We start from the raw sequence: 12913 nt of genomic DNA on the forward strand, positions 1-12913 counted from the left end.
AAACATGAACCCAAAAAATCACCCTTTGGATTTGGCCGAATTTCCCAAAACACATGGCACCAAATTTTAGTTCCAATATTCATGCTTAAATGAAATACATCTACAACATTTGAGATGCTAAATTTTCTAGTAAAATTTATAAATTCAAAAGCAAGAACAAAGCTTGTAACATTTACAACATTTAAATCACAAAATATGAAAGTCACAAAACCCAAAAGGATTCACCATAAACTAGGCCTAGGCTCTGATACCACTTGAAGGAAAAATTTTGTCCTAGCTTAGAACAAGTATGAACATTTGAATACATATGCATACTATTAACTCATTAATATAGGCATGCATCCAAAAACAATTCAATAAAACCCATGACTTTCAAAGCCTAGTATATGGTGAACCAAAATAAACTCTTTAACAACATTAAAGAGAAAGAAGAATTTAGTGATTCTTTACCCTTGAAGCTCATCCTTGTTTACACAAGGGATTCACCCAAGTGGAGGGCTTTCAAGTCACCTCCAAGCTCCTTGAATCCTTCTTGTGTTTTACTCCCTTTAGTGCTCCTTTGATGATTTGAGGAAAAAAGATTTGTTCTCCAAAACACCAAAAGCTTGATGTCTCTAAGTCTCTTCACCAAGGTTGTATCTTGTGAAGATGATATGGATGATTAAAAGAAGAAGAGATTGCTAGATGTTTTCTTCCTTTAATGGCCGGCCTCTTAGAAGAAATAGAGAGAAAAATGTCTCACCCAATTTCAACTTACCAAACCCTAAAGCTATAAAGTTGAATTTATACTTCATTTCTTTGGTGAGTGGCAAACTTGCAATTAAGCAAACTTTGCCCATCCAACCCTAATGGCCGGCCTCCTTGGTGTTATTGGGCTATTTGCCCATTTTGTTTTAGTTGTCATACAACTTAAACATAATGGGCCTTTTGGACCAAAACGCTTTTGGGCCCCGAAACCCAAAACCAACATATAAGCCCAATATGAACCTTTCGTATAATTAATTAACTAATTAATTAATCTTGACCATTCTTCAATTAAACCATTTAATTGCTTATCCATTTCATTTGATTTCTTCACATACATCCTTACTCGGTGTACGATCCATTAGGTTCTAATTAGCGAGGCAGTGGGCGATGTTACTCTTAACTATCGATTATGAATTGAAACCACATTTCAATTCTCCCTTTCATTGATTAGTGTTTGCTAACCATTAGGGCTTCCACAAACCATGGTTGACGCCTAGCAGCATGTCATGGTTACCCAAGCTAAGTAGAATTGGTTGGAGAACCTATCCAGTTACAACTACAATGCAATACGGTCCTTCTCTAATACAATACTCTTAATCACATAGTTTAAGTGATAGTTTGTTTCATGTCTACTATCCAATGTGATACTTTCTTATATGATTCCCTTGAATATGATTTGGAACATCCTTCCTTTAGTCATATTCATTTGCTTTGGCCAAAGACTTTAGAATCATATCTTAGAGTATTCTCCCTCCACCATGGAAGGTTAGAGATCCCTTGTTGTACATTCATATGCCTACATGACTAGATAGCTTGACCCCAACAATGTCGTGGACACTCCGAGGGAATGCCATTGACAGGATCAAAGATCAAGGACCTAACCATTAGACATCTATGATGCCTCAGGTCAAAGGACTACTTTGCATATTGCAACCTTAGAGTTCTTACATGACATGTATGTTCGAACTCTGATTTGATCGTAGTTCAGTGTACTCGATTACTCTTTCGAGCACCTATGTGTCTGTCTTAGTGTCCAACACCAAATCACTTGAGACTAGTCATACTCACGCTTGAGTCAACATAACACATACTAACCTTAGCGGATTGTCAATGCCCAATTGGCAATCCTATGGCTAGGAACGTTTTAGGAATGAACATAAGAGAAAGGTCTCGATAATCTAACTCACTTAGATCACTTATCTCTTAGAACAAATACATTCCTTGGATTCACTTATTGCTTAAACACATGATACAATAAACAGTGATTAACAATAAGATTTGCCCTCCATTAAACATATAAAAGTTTAACATAATAAGTATTCCAAAAAGCTATTACATCAAATGAGTGGCTTTGTGGGCATACTTCCAACAATGGTTTGGTAGTACACTAAGTTTCATAATACAATTGATTGAAAACTTAATAAAAAAATTCAATCAATTATATTATGACACTTGATCCTGGTACACTGAAAAAATTTCTTGATGAGTGTGTGTAACGAATATATGCTCGTACTAGCATTTTGTCATCACGTGTCACTGAATTTTTGTTGTGTAAGAGCAACTCCACCCTTGGAGCCCTCCCCCCACACAATCCACTATTCAATCCATCCTGTGAACAGTAACTGCCTTTTGCATCTCCATCGTTGCACTTGAATAGCCCTGACAATAGGTAATAAAATATTATTAAATTTTTTTTACAAAATAATACTAAATAAATTTATTTGTAATTTCGGATAAGATATTTTAAATCGTTCTCGTTATGTCACGTGTCATTTACCCAAAGCGACTATTATTGGTCATAGATTTCGATAAGATTTTTATCCAATGTCATCGTGCCATGTGTCGTTATCTTTTCAGAATCTTTGAGGATAGATTTCGATCAAATTTTAAATCGTTCTCGTTGCGTCACGTATCATTATCCGAAAAGATAATTATTGGTGATGAATTTCGATAAGATTTTTATCCAATGCCGTCGTGCCACGTGTCGTTTTCTTTTCAGACTATTTTAGGATAGATTTCGATCAGATTTTTAACGAATGACGGCATGCCACGTGACACTATCTACAACCTAATCATTTCAGAATCCTCCATATAATCCATCATCCATCCTTTTAAATCTCACACCAATTTTCTCAATATCTCTATCATTATTCATAGTTTCTGCTTCATTCTTTACCAAATCAAAATTTGTATCATTATTCAGAATCCTCCATACAATGTCTTCTTCTTCAAGCATGATGTGGCAAATCGATCAAGAAGAGGAAGAATTGTTTAACCAATCTGAAGGAATGTTCAATCTCCATATAGCCTAAAATGAGAAGGAAGAGGATGAGGAGCGGAGAAGGAGAGATGACGAAGCAAGAATGGCCAGAGACTCACATTCCCGTCGAGTTATCCAAGCTGTGGCTCAGATATGCAGGCCCACCCATTCCAGAAACCTTGATGGAAGCAGGCAACAACGAGGTGTGGAGTTGTGCTTGAATTAGCTACACAATGGGGGAGAAGAAATAATTATAATCAAAGTAGGTAACAAATAAATAATACAAACAAATAATTATAATTAAAGTAGGTAACAAATAAATAATACAAACAAATAATTATAATTAGAGTAGGTAACAAATAAATAATACAAACAAATAATTACAATGTAAATTTGGGTATAGTACAAACAAATAAATAATATATTATTACCTGATCCGTGTAATTTTCCCCACTTTGAAGATTACTACTAGCTTGTGCCAAGGCATCTCTCCAAATGGTAAATGATTGGCTAAGTAATTTCCAACGACTAGACATCGATTTTTTGGTTCTACTCCCATCCATTTTCTCAAGATAATTGGTATGAATAAGACTCCACATTTCTCGCAACTGCATCTTATTACCCGTACGCGAACTATGAGTAACTTCAACCCAGCTAGTACACAATGCAACATCTTCAAGAGACGTCCAATTTGTACCTGCATTAGTAGTCATTATGTTGAAAAAAATTGGATTGAAACTTTGAGAGAAAGATAGGAATGTGATTGAAAATAGTTGAGAACATATGAAATTGTGGTGTAAGGTAGATGATAATGAGAAGGTATTTATAGAAAAGTAGAAACATTTTTTTTTTATTTTAAGATATTTTTTTTCGGATTTTTTACAATTTTAAATTTTTTTATTCAAATAATTAATCTCTGCCGTTGGATTTAAAAAAAATTGAATTCCAACACTCCAGATTGTGCCATGTGTCACAACGGTAATTTTTCTTAATTTTAAAACTATTTTTTTAAATTTATAAAGCAGATTAACATCAACTGTTGATCTCAGATCCAACGGTTGATATTAAATCACTTTTTTTTTTATTATCGTTGGAAATTGGACGGCTCGTATTAAAGAGCTGTTGGGATCGAACGGACCGTGGAAAGCCATGTGGCTTCCCAACGGTCACTGCGCGCAGGTCATTCAATCTGAAAACGTGTTGGCTGACGCGCCCCCATGCGCCCGTGAGGGGCACGCGCCTGACACAAAAAAAATAAAAAAAAAGGACCGACGCCAGGCATGGCGTTAGCCTGATGTCACTCCCCTCGGGCTGAAGGGCTGGCAATCCCTCACGGGCTTGGCCCTCGGGCTCCCACCCTCACTCGGGCTGCCCAACGCTGGAGCCGAACCCACCGGCCCTCGGGCCCTTTCCTCTCGCCTGTCCCCCGAGCAAGGTCCAACGGTGGACTTGCTCTAACTAGAGTAAATCCACACGTTAACGAGAGAGAGACCAATTGTAAGAATAGAATCTTGTATGACTTCACAAACTTGAACACGGAGATATTTATCTGATTCTCAACATTCATCAGCTTAATTATCTTAAGCTTATAATTAACGTATCACAGTTTCTTAACAGTTAAACTGCATAGCAGCAACTATCATTTAGCTTCTGGTTTTCGGTCTCTCTTGACGAATTTCTACACCGATAAACGCATTTTGTATGTGAATGCAGATCCCTGGTGGCATCCTGCATTTTCATTCTATGCTTTGGTTATTCTTATGAGCATGCGAGTCCAATCTCCCGGATTGGAAGTATCACAAATGGATTCATTTCACTCGTGTTCGCGTAGTCCATGTTTTTATCTGCCGCCTCAGTTTCGCCAATGATGTAGTTTGCTTCCTTTCCTTTTGCTGCAGGCACATTCTCTTCAACAGCGGCGAGGAGAGCAGGATCCACAATCTGCATTGTTCTTTTATGGAGATTGAAACTGTCTTTGAACATTTCTTTGGTTGGTCTTTTTTCCGTGAACATTCCTAACACTAGGATCCCATAACTGTTTATGTCCCTTGTCTTGATGGTTCACCGCCAACTGCGTACTCTGTAACTCGTGAAACAATCAAGTTTGTAAGTTCTCTGTGGATTAGATACAAACTAGCAAGGAATGTCCCACACGATGCTGCGGGATTGAAAACCGCATGAAGATTTGTATATAGTACTATTTATATACAAAGGATAATACTTGATGTGTATTACATAATATTTCATGTCTCTGTCATGTCTTCAGCTGCAAGTAATGCCTTGCCACTGGCAGTAGTGGAGGGAACCATTCCAGGAGCTAAGGATACCGAGTGTGTCGTTGGCGATTTCAGATTTGAAGGCAAGCAAGGACAACCTATCCACCTCAGTTCCTACTAGACGCGAGGAGGAGAAGGCAAAGCTAAAACGGGAGAGCAGTTGCATGAAAATAAACCAAATTCTAATAATAATCTGGATACTGGGAACTCCATTTAGGCAGAGCTATATAAATGCATGCAATAATTGTAGCTCTTGATATTAATTAAGGGAACTAGAAGTAAGGTATTTACAATTATTGGTGGTAGGTAATTTCTAAGTGTTGACACTGACAGCCATTTGTTCTTGCTGCATGCGTGGAAGAAGAAAAACAAAAGAGAGTGGCAAGTGTCAGCCTACTCAATTGGACTTGATGCAAGTAGTGAATTCAGGATTCTAACATTCGGTGGTCCTTAAATTAGAGTTGATCTATCTGAATATGATTGGAACTATCCAAATTAAAGTTGAACTATTTGGAATAGAGTTGTCCGAACTAATCAATGATTTTCGCTTGTAATATTGTTTCATACTTCAAATTCCGTCTCTACACTCTTCTCCTCCACCACATGTCCAAACTTGGATGATCCTCAGAGGTCCTCATAACTACTTATCTGGGCTTATGGGTGGTCTTGTGACCACCCAGGTCCCTAAATGCATCTGCCACTGCTTGGTGCGTTTGGCAATTAAGTTGACGTAGAGACTAAAAAAGAACATGAATAATTTTTGGTGTCCATGATTTCTAGAGGCACTCAGACACTCTCGTGCAACCGGGTGACATTACATGACACACATTTATGGAATGGTTGGAATAATTTTAAAACACATACAAACATTTAATGAACTGGTGATGCCACTAAAACTATGTAGTGCTTAGAACTTGCAAGAGAGAATTTCTGCATGATGGAGGCTGCATTAGCTGAAAGACACAACTGATTAGTGTTACGATTGGGTAGTTTGAAAGACACAACTGAATACTTTATAGAAGAAAGTGTGGGAACAATTTAAGAAAATATAAAAATAATTAAATTCTAATGATAATAAGGATCATGACGTCACAACCAAATATATTCGACGATAACAGTGTGTAAACAATAAATATAAAAACAAAGAAAGTAAGAAAGATTGACAAATTTGGAGACTGAACAAACTTTAGTAATGCAAAATATTAAAACCGACAGAACACCAAACTTAAGTAGACATCCAAGCAAGCACAAAGATGATCTTGTTAGTCGTGAGTCAATATTAGGAAAAAAGGAATGTAAATAGTAGGAGTCCTTTATTAGGTAGGTTTGTTTATAAGCTTTATTATTTGTTTCCTTGTTGAACAATGATTGTATATGTATATATTTCAAAAGAAGTAATACAAGAAACTATCCCGTGAAATTCTATTTGGTATCAGAGCCGGTATTGCCGAAACCCTAGTTTTTCCGCTGTGCTTGGTTGATTGTTTTTCCTGCAAATCTTCTGCAGAAAAACAGGATTGCCGTGTGTGAAGTTTTGCTGCGTGTGCAGCAGTGTGGGTTGGTTGACTGTGCTCTTTTCTGCACAGTCTTGCCGTGTGTGTGTAGTACAGCAGGATTGTTTGTTTTTCTTCTTTCCAGCAGTGTGGGATTGATTACCGTGCGTGTGCAGCAGTAAGTCTTGCTGTTTTTTTTTAGACTGCCGTGTGTGTGTGTGATAGTGCTACGTGTGTGGTAGTGTCTTGCTGTTTTCTTTGGGTAAGGCAGATTTGTGTAAGGGAGTATGGCATCTACGGAAGGCAGTGGTTTTTTGAAATTGGAGGACAATGCTCGTACCTCTAATACAGTAGTGAATCCTGTTGTTATTCAGAATGATGCATATGCTGTACCAAACACTGTGAAACTAAATGGATCGAATTATCCTCTTTGGTCCAAGGTTTTAGAGATGCACATTGCTGGACGCGGTAGGAAGGGCTTTGTGACTGGGAGTACCAAGGAACCTGTTGAGGGTAGTGCTGAGTATGAGATGTGGGAGACAGGGAATGCAATAGTAAAAGGGTGGTTGATCAATTCCATGGAACCTGCTATCATGGGATTTTTTATTCACCTGCGTACCGCTAAAGAAGTTTGGGAAGAGGTGGCTCGGACCTATTATGATGGTTCGGATATTTCTCAGATTTATGAATTGAAGGTTAAATCGTTTAGACTCCGTCAAGAAGGTCGGCCAGTTGGTGTGTATTATGCTGATCTCAAGTCCGTTTGGCAGGAGTTAGATCAACGGAGACCAATCAAGATGGAATGTGCTGTGGATCTCAAGACACTTCGAGAAGAAATTCAAATTGATCGTGTGTATGCTTTTTTGGCGGGTTTGGATGATGTCTTTGATAAAGTGCGTAGTGATATTTTACGTACTCAGCCCTTACCATCGGTTGATGAGGTGTTTTCTGTTGTTCGGCGTGAAGCTCAACGCCATGCTACTATGATGGGTGGAAGTAACAACCAAGGAGGGTTGCCGTCCATGGCCATGATCTCTCGGCCAGCTGGTAATCCTCGTCCTAGTAATTCTTTGAATCAATCTTTAAATTCTCGTCCCTTCAATCGAGAAAATAAAGATGATTTGAAGTGTACTTTCTGTGGACAAACCCGTCATACTGAGGATACATGCTTTGCTAAGCATGGGGTGCCTGATTGGTTCCCAGAATTGAAGAAAAAATTGCGTGCCAAGGAGCGTGGAGCAGTAGGGTCCAGTGGAGGCCGTGCCTCCCTTGCTGCGGCTACACCAACAGTACAGGAAGCCGTGCCTAGCCCTAGTGACTCTAGTCAAAATTTGTTGACTCGTACTCGGGGTGACTCGTCTTCCAACACAGGTATCTCGGGACGTGTTCTCTTAGCCTCCGAAATTCAGGACCATACAGGTTGGATTCTGGACTCTGGGGCAACGGATCATATGACATATGATAAAAATATGTTTCAATACATGACTACATCTCATAGGAAAAACATAACAACTGCCAATGGTACTTTGGCACCCGTGTGTGGTGCAGGCACCGTGCATCTCACCCCGTCACTTCCCTTACATCATTGCTTGCTTGTTCCTTCTTTAACTCATCAGTTATTATCCATACCACAGGTTACTGAACAATTAGATTGTGTTGTTCTAATGTATTCGTCCTTTTGTCTACTTCAGGATATTCAGACCAAGGAGATAATTGGGCGTGGCACTAAGAGAGAGGGGTTGTACTATGTGGACGACGTCGTTCCTGGCAGAGCTAATGCCGTTCGAGTGTCCCGGTCTAGTAATTTACAAGAAGTGTGGTTGCTGCATCGTCGGTTAGGGCATGCATCTTTTGGGTATTTACGGCATATGTTGCCTAGTCTATTTAGTGGAATAAATGAATCAGACTTACATTGTGAAGTATGTATTCTTGCTAAAAGCCATCGTGCTTCGTTTCCTCCTAGTATGAATAAAAGAGTTTTACCATTTGAACTTGTGCACTCTGATGTTTGGGGACCTTCTCCTGTTGTTACTTCTTCTGGGATTAAGTGGTTTGTTACATTTGTGGATGATTGCACTCGTATGACGTGGCTATATGTGTTAAAAATAAAAGTGATGTTGGTATGGTATTTCGATCTTTTTCTCAGATGATTGGAACACAATACTCGCATGTGGTTAAAGTTCTCCGTTCTGATAATGGTGGTGAGTATCTTAATCTTGAGTTGTCGAAGTTTCTTGGTGATCACGGCATTCTCCATGAAACAACTTGTCCCCATACTCCACAACAAAATGGGGTGGCTGAAAGGAAAAATCGCCATATCTTAGAAACGGCACGTGCTCTACTTCTAGGAGCATCTGTTCCTAAGGTTTTTTGGCCTGAAGCTGTCACTTATGCTGTCTATGTGATTAATCGTATGCCCTCTCGGGTGGTTGATTTTCGCACCCCTCTTCAAGTCCTCACTCAACATGTTCCAATGGTGTCTACTAATACTCTCACCCCTCGGGTATTTGGGTGTGTGGCGTATGTGCATATTCAAAAGATTCATCGTACTAAGTTGGATCCATGTGCTCTCCGATGTGTGTTTGTTGGTTTCTCCTCTCACCAAAAAGGGTATAAATGTTATCACCCTGAGACTCGTCATATGTATGTTACCATGGATGTGACCTTTTCTGAGTCGGAGTTGTTTTATGCTCCCGTATCTTCATCTTCAGATCACCAGGGGGAGAGCACTAGTAGTGATCTGGAATGGTTGGATCTAGACATAAACACTATGGTAGAGATCACACCTGCTGTGACTCAGGAGAATGATACTATAGCAGAGATTTCAAGTGTTGCAGTACCATCAGAACAACCACTACAGTCACTTGCCGAGAACCGTATGAAGTCACGGCAACCACCTGCCGAGAGCAGTATGGAGTCGCAGCAACAGCTTGCCGATTTTGATGATGTACCCCCCTCTCTCTCTAGCTATGCAGTGCTGCCCAATGAATCTTCTCTGGATATACCTGAGGTAAGTATTGTGGATGATTATGTAACTAGTGCAAGTAATGATGTAAATACTTATAAGCTGCCACCGAGACAAAATCGAGGTGTGCCACCTGACAGGTTTTCTCCGGAAGGTAAAGTGAAGTATCCAATAGCTAACTATGTCTCATGCAATGGTCTTGCACCAGAGCGCAAGACCTTGGTGGACAATATGGAGTCTATTCGAGTACCAACCCGTGTGGATGAGGCTCTAAAGGATCCAAAGTGGGCAAAAGCAATGGATGAGGAAATGTTGGCATTACAGAAGAATAATACATGGGAGGTGACGTCTTTACCAGAAGGAAAAAAACCAGTGGGATGTCGGTGGGTGTTTACTGTCAAATACAAAGCCGATGGATCGATAGACAGGTACAAAGCAAGGTTGGTAGCTAAAGGATACACCCAAACATATGGGGTAGATTATCAAGAAACGTTCTCTCCGGTTGCCAAGATGAATACGGTACGTGTCTTGATATCTTTAGCTGCTAATATGGACTGGCCATTAAAACAGTTTGATGTGAAAAATGCTTTCCTCCATGGGAACTTGGAGGAAGAAGTATATATGGATTTTCCTCCTGGGTACAGTGCTGGTAGGAATACCGGAGTTTGTCGGTTGCGTAAGTCTCTTTATGGACTTAAGCAATCACCTCGTGCGTGGTTTGATAGGTTTACTCAAGTTATGAAAAAAATTGGGTATTATCAGAGTCATTCTGATCATACATTGTTTGTTAAACGAAGACAGGGAAAAGTGACAGCCTTAATCATCTATGTAGATGACATGATCATCACTGGAGATGATTTTGATGAGATTTCAAAGTTGCAGGGTAATCTTGCGGCTGAGTTTGAAATGAAGAACCTAGGGGATTTGAAGTATTTTCTTGGAGTTGAAGTTGCTCGATCTTCGAAAGGTATTTTCTTGTCACAACGTAAGTATGTTTTGGATTTGTTAAAAGAAACTGGTATGCTGGGATGTAAACCAGTAGATACTCCTATTGTTGAAAAACATCATCTATGTTTGGATCCGAATCAGAAATCAGTTGATAAAGGGAGATATCAGAGACTTGTAGGGAGATTAATTTATTTGGCTCATACACGACCAGATATTGCCTATGCAGTGAGTGTAGTGAGTCAATTTATGCATTCACCGAGCGAAGATCATATGGCTGCTGTTATGCGTATCTTAGCATATTTGAAGTCTGCACCTGGAAAAGGAGTTTTATATCAGAAGCACGAACATTTGAGGGTTGAGGGGTTCACAGATGCTGATTGGGCAGGAAGTGTGAGTGACAGAAGGTCTACTTCTGGATACTTTACTTTTGTAGGAGGAAATTTGGTTACATGGCGAAGTAAAAAACAGAAGGTGGTGTCTAGATCCTCAGCTGAGGCTGAGTATAGAGGGATGGCTCACGGCATTTGCGAGATTCTCTGGCTTCAAAAACTTCTTGGGGGACTTGGGTTTAAGCCTAAGGAGACCATGAGACTATATTGTGATAATAAGTCAGCGAGAGATATAGCTGATAATCCGGTACAGCATGATAGGACAAAACATGTGGAAGTTGATCGACACTTTATTAAAGAGAAACTTGAGAGGAAAATTGTGTCAATACCATTTGTGAATTCAGAGGAGCAACTTGCAGATGTTCTAACTCATGCGGTATGTAGTCGAAAGTTTGATGACTCACTTGTCAAGTTGAGCATGTGTGATATCTATGCACCAACTTGAGGGGGAGTGTTAGTCGTGAGTCAATATTAGGAAAAAAGGAATGTAAATAGTAGGAGTCCTTTATTAGGTAGGTTTGTTTATAAGCTTTATTATTTGTTTCCTTGTTGAACAATGATTGTATATGTATATATTTCAAAAGAAGTAATACAAGAAACTATCCCGTGAAATTCTATTGATCTTACAAAGATCATTCACAAATCATACAATAAAACCAACTGCAAAAAGATTAAATCCACTTCACTCGTTCCACTCCACGCAAACTACTGTTAAAGTTCCATGGGAGTTGAAATGATGATGACAGGCTCACTCGGCATTCTGATTCCAGTTAGCACGTCCCTTATTAGACTCAGTTCAACGACCACATTGCTCATGTCCTTTCTCTCTCTCGGCATTGCTACGGAACAAGCAACTCCTATTCTTGCAATGGAAGTCAAGCACTCCACAACCCTCTGTCTCTGATCATTTGGGTCATGATTCCCTCTATTAGGGAATTAATAGCCTGTCCGTCACTGTTAGATTAAGAGGGGTGTATTCAATTAGAATTTTGAGGGATTTTAATTCTTTTAATGAATCTAGGGGTATTCAATCAGGATTTTAAATGATTTTCTAAAATTACAGGTGTATTCAATTAGAATTTTAAGATAGTTTATTAAAATCCTTAAAAATCCGGGTGTATTCAATTAGGATTTTAAAAAAGTTTATAACATTTCAGGTGTATTCAATTATAAATTGATTTTAAAGAATTTGAGAAAGTTGAAGAATTAGGGAGATTTGAAGAGATTTCGTAGTGTATTTTAGGCATTTACAAATCTCATATCTCTCCATGAGATTTCGATGGAATTGAATCAAAATTTTATATGGAATCTCTACAAATCAATTAAACTCCATAAAAATCCATAGATTTATAAATCCATAGATTTATAAATCCATTATAGTCTCTCAAATTCTCAATCGTATACACCCTCCTAAGACTAGGGAATTAATAGACATCACAGCCTTGTTAGTCAATAGAAAGAAAATTGGATCAACGCGGTTTTTAGCTTTGATTTGTCAAACTATAGGATATCCACATAATTTCTCTAAGAATTTGATTCATATTTTCCTACAAACAAATTTGGATATGCCTGCTCCCACACCTTGGAGACTAATCTAACAAAATTTCTTGCAAATCAATTTGAAATCTAAATAAATAAAATTTCTCTTTCGAAAAGCCATACCTGGAAAATGTATTACTACTAACCATAAAGGTTTAAGCCATTAAAAAAAAGGCTAAATAGCCAAAATGGTTCCTGAGATTTGCATAACTCATCACTTTGGTCCCTAACATTTCAAATCGATAAAAGTGGTCCTTGAGATTGTCCACCATCCATCATTTTGGTCATTCCGTTAA

Source organism: Malus domestica, chromosome 07 (assembly GCF_042453785.1).
Source record: "Malus domestica chromosome 07, GDT2T_hap1".
Lineage (NCBI taxonomy): Eukaryota > Viridiplantae > Streptophyta > Magnoliopsida > Rosales > Rosaceae > Malus > Malus domestica.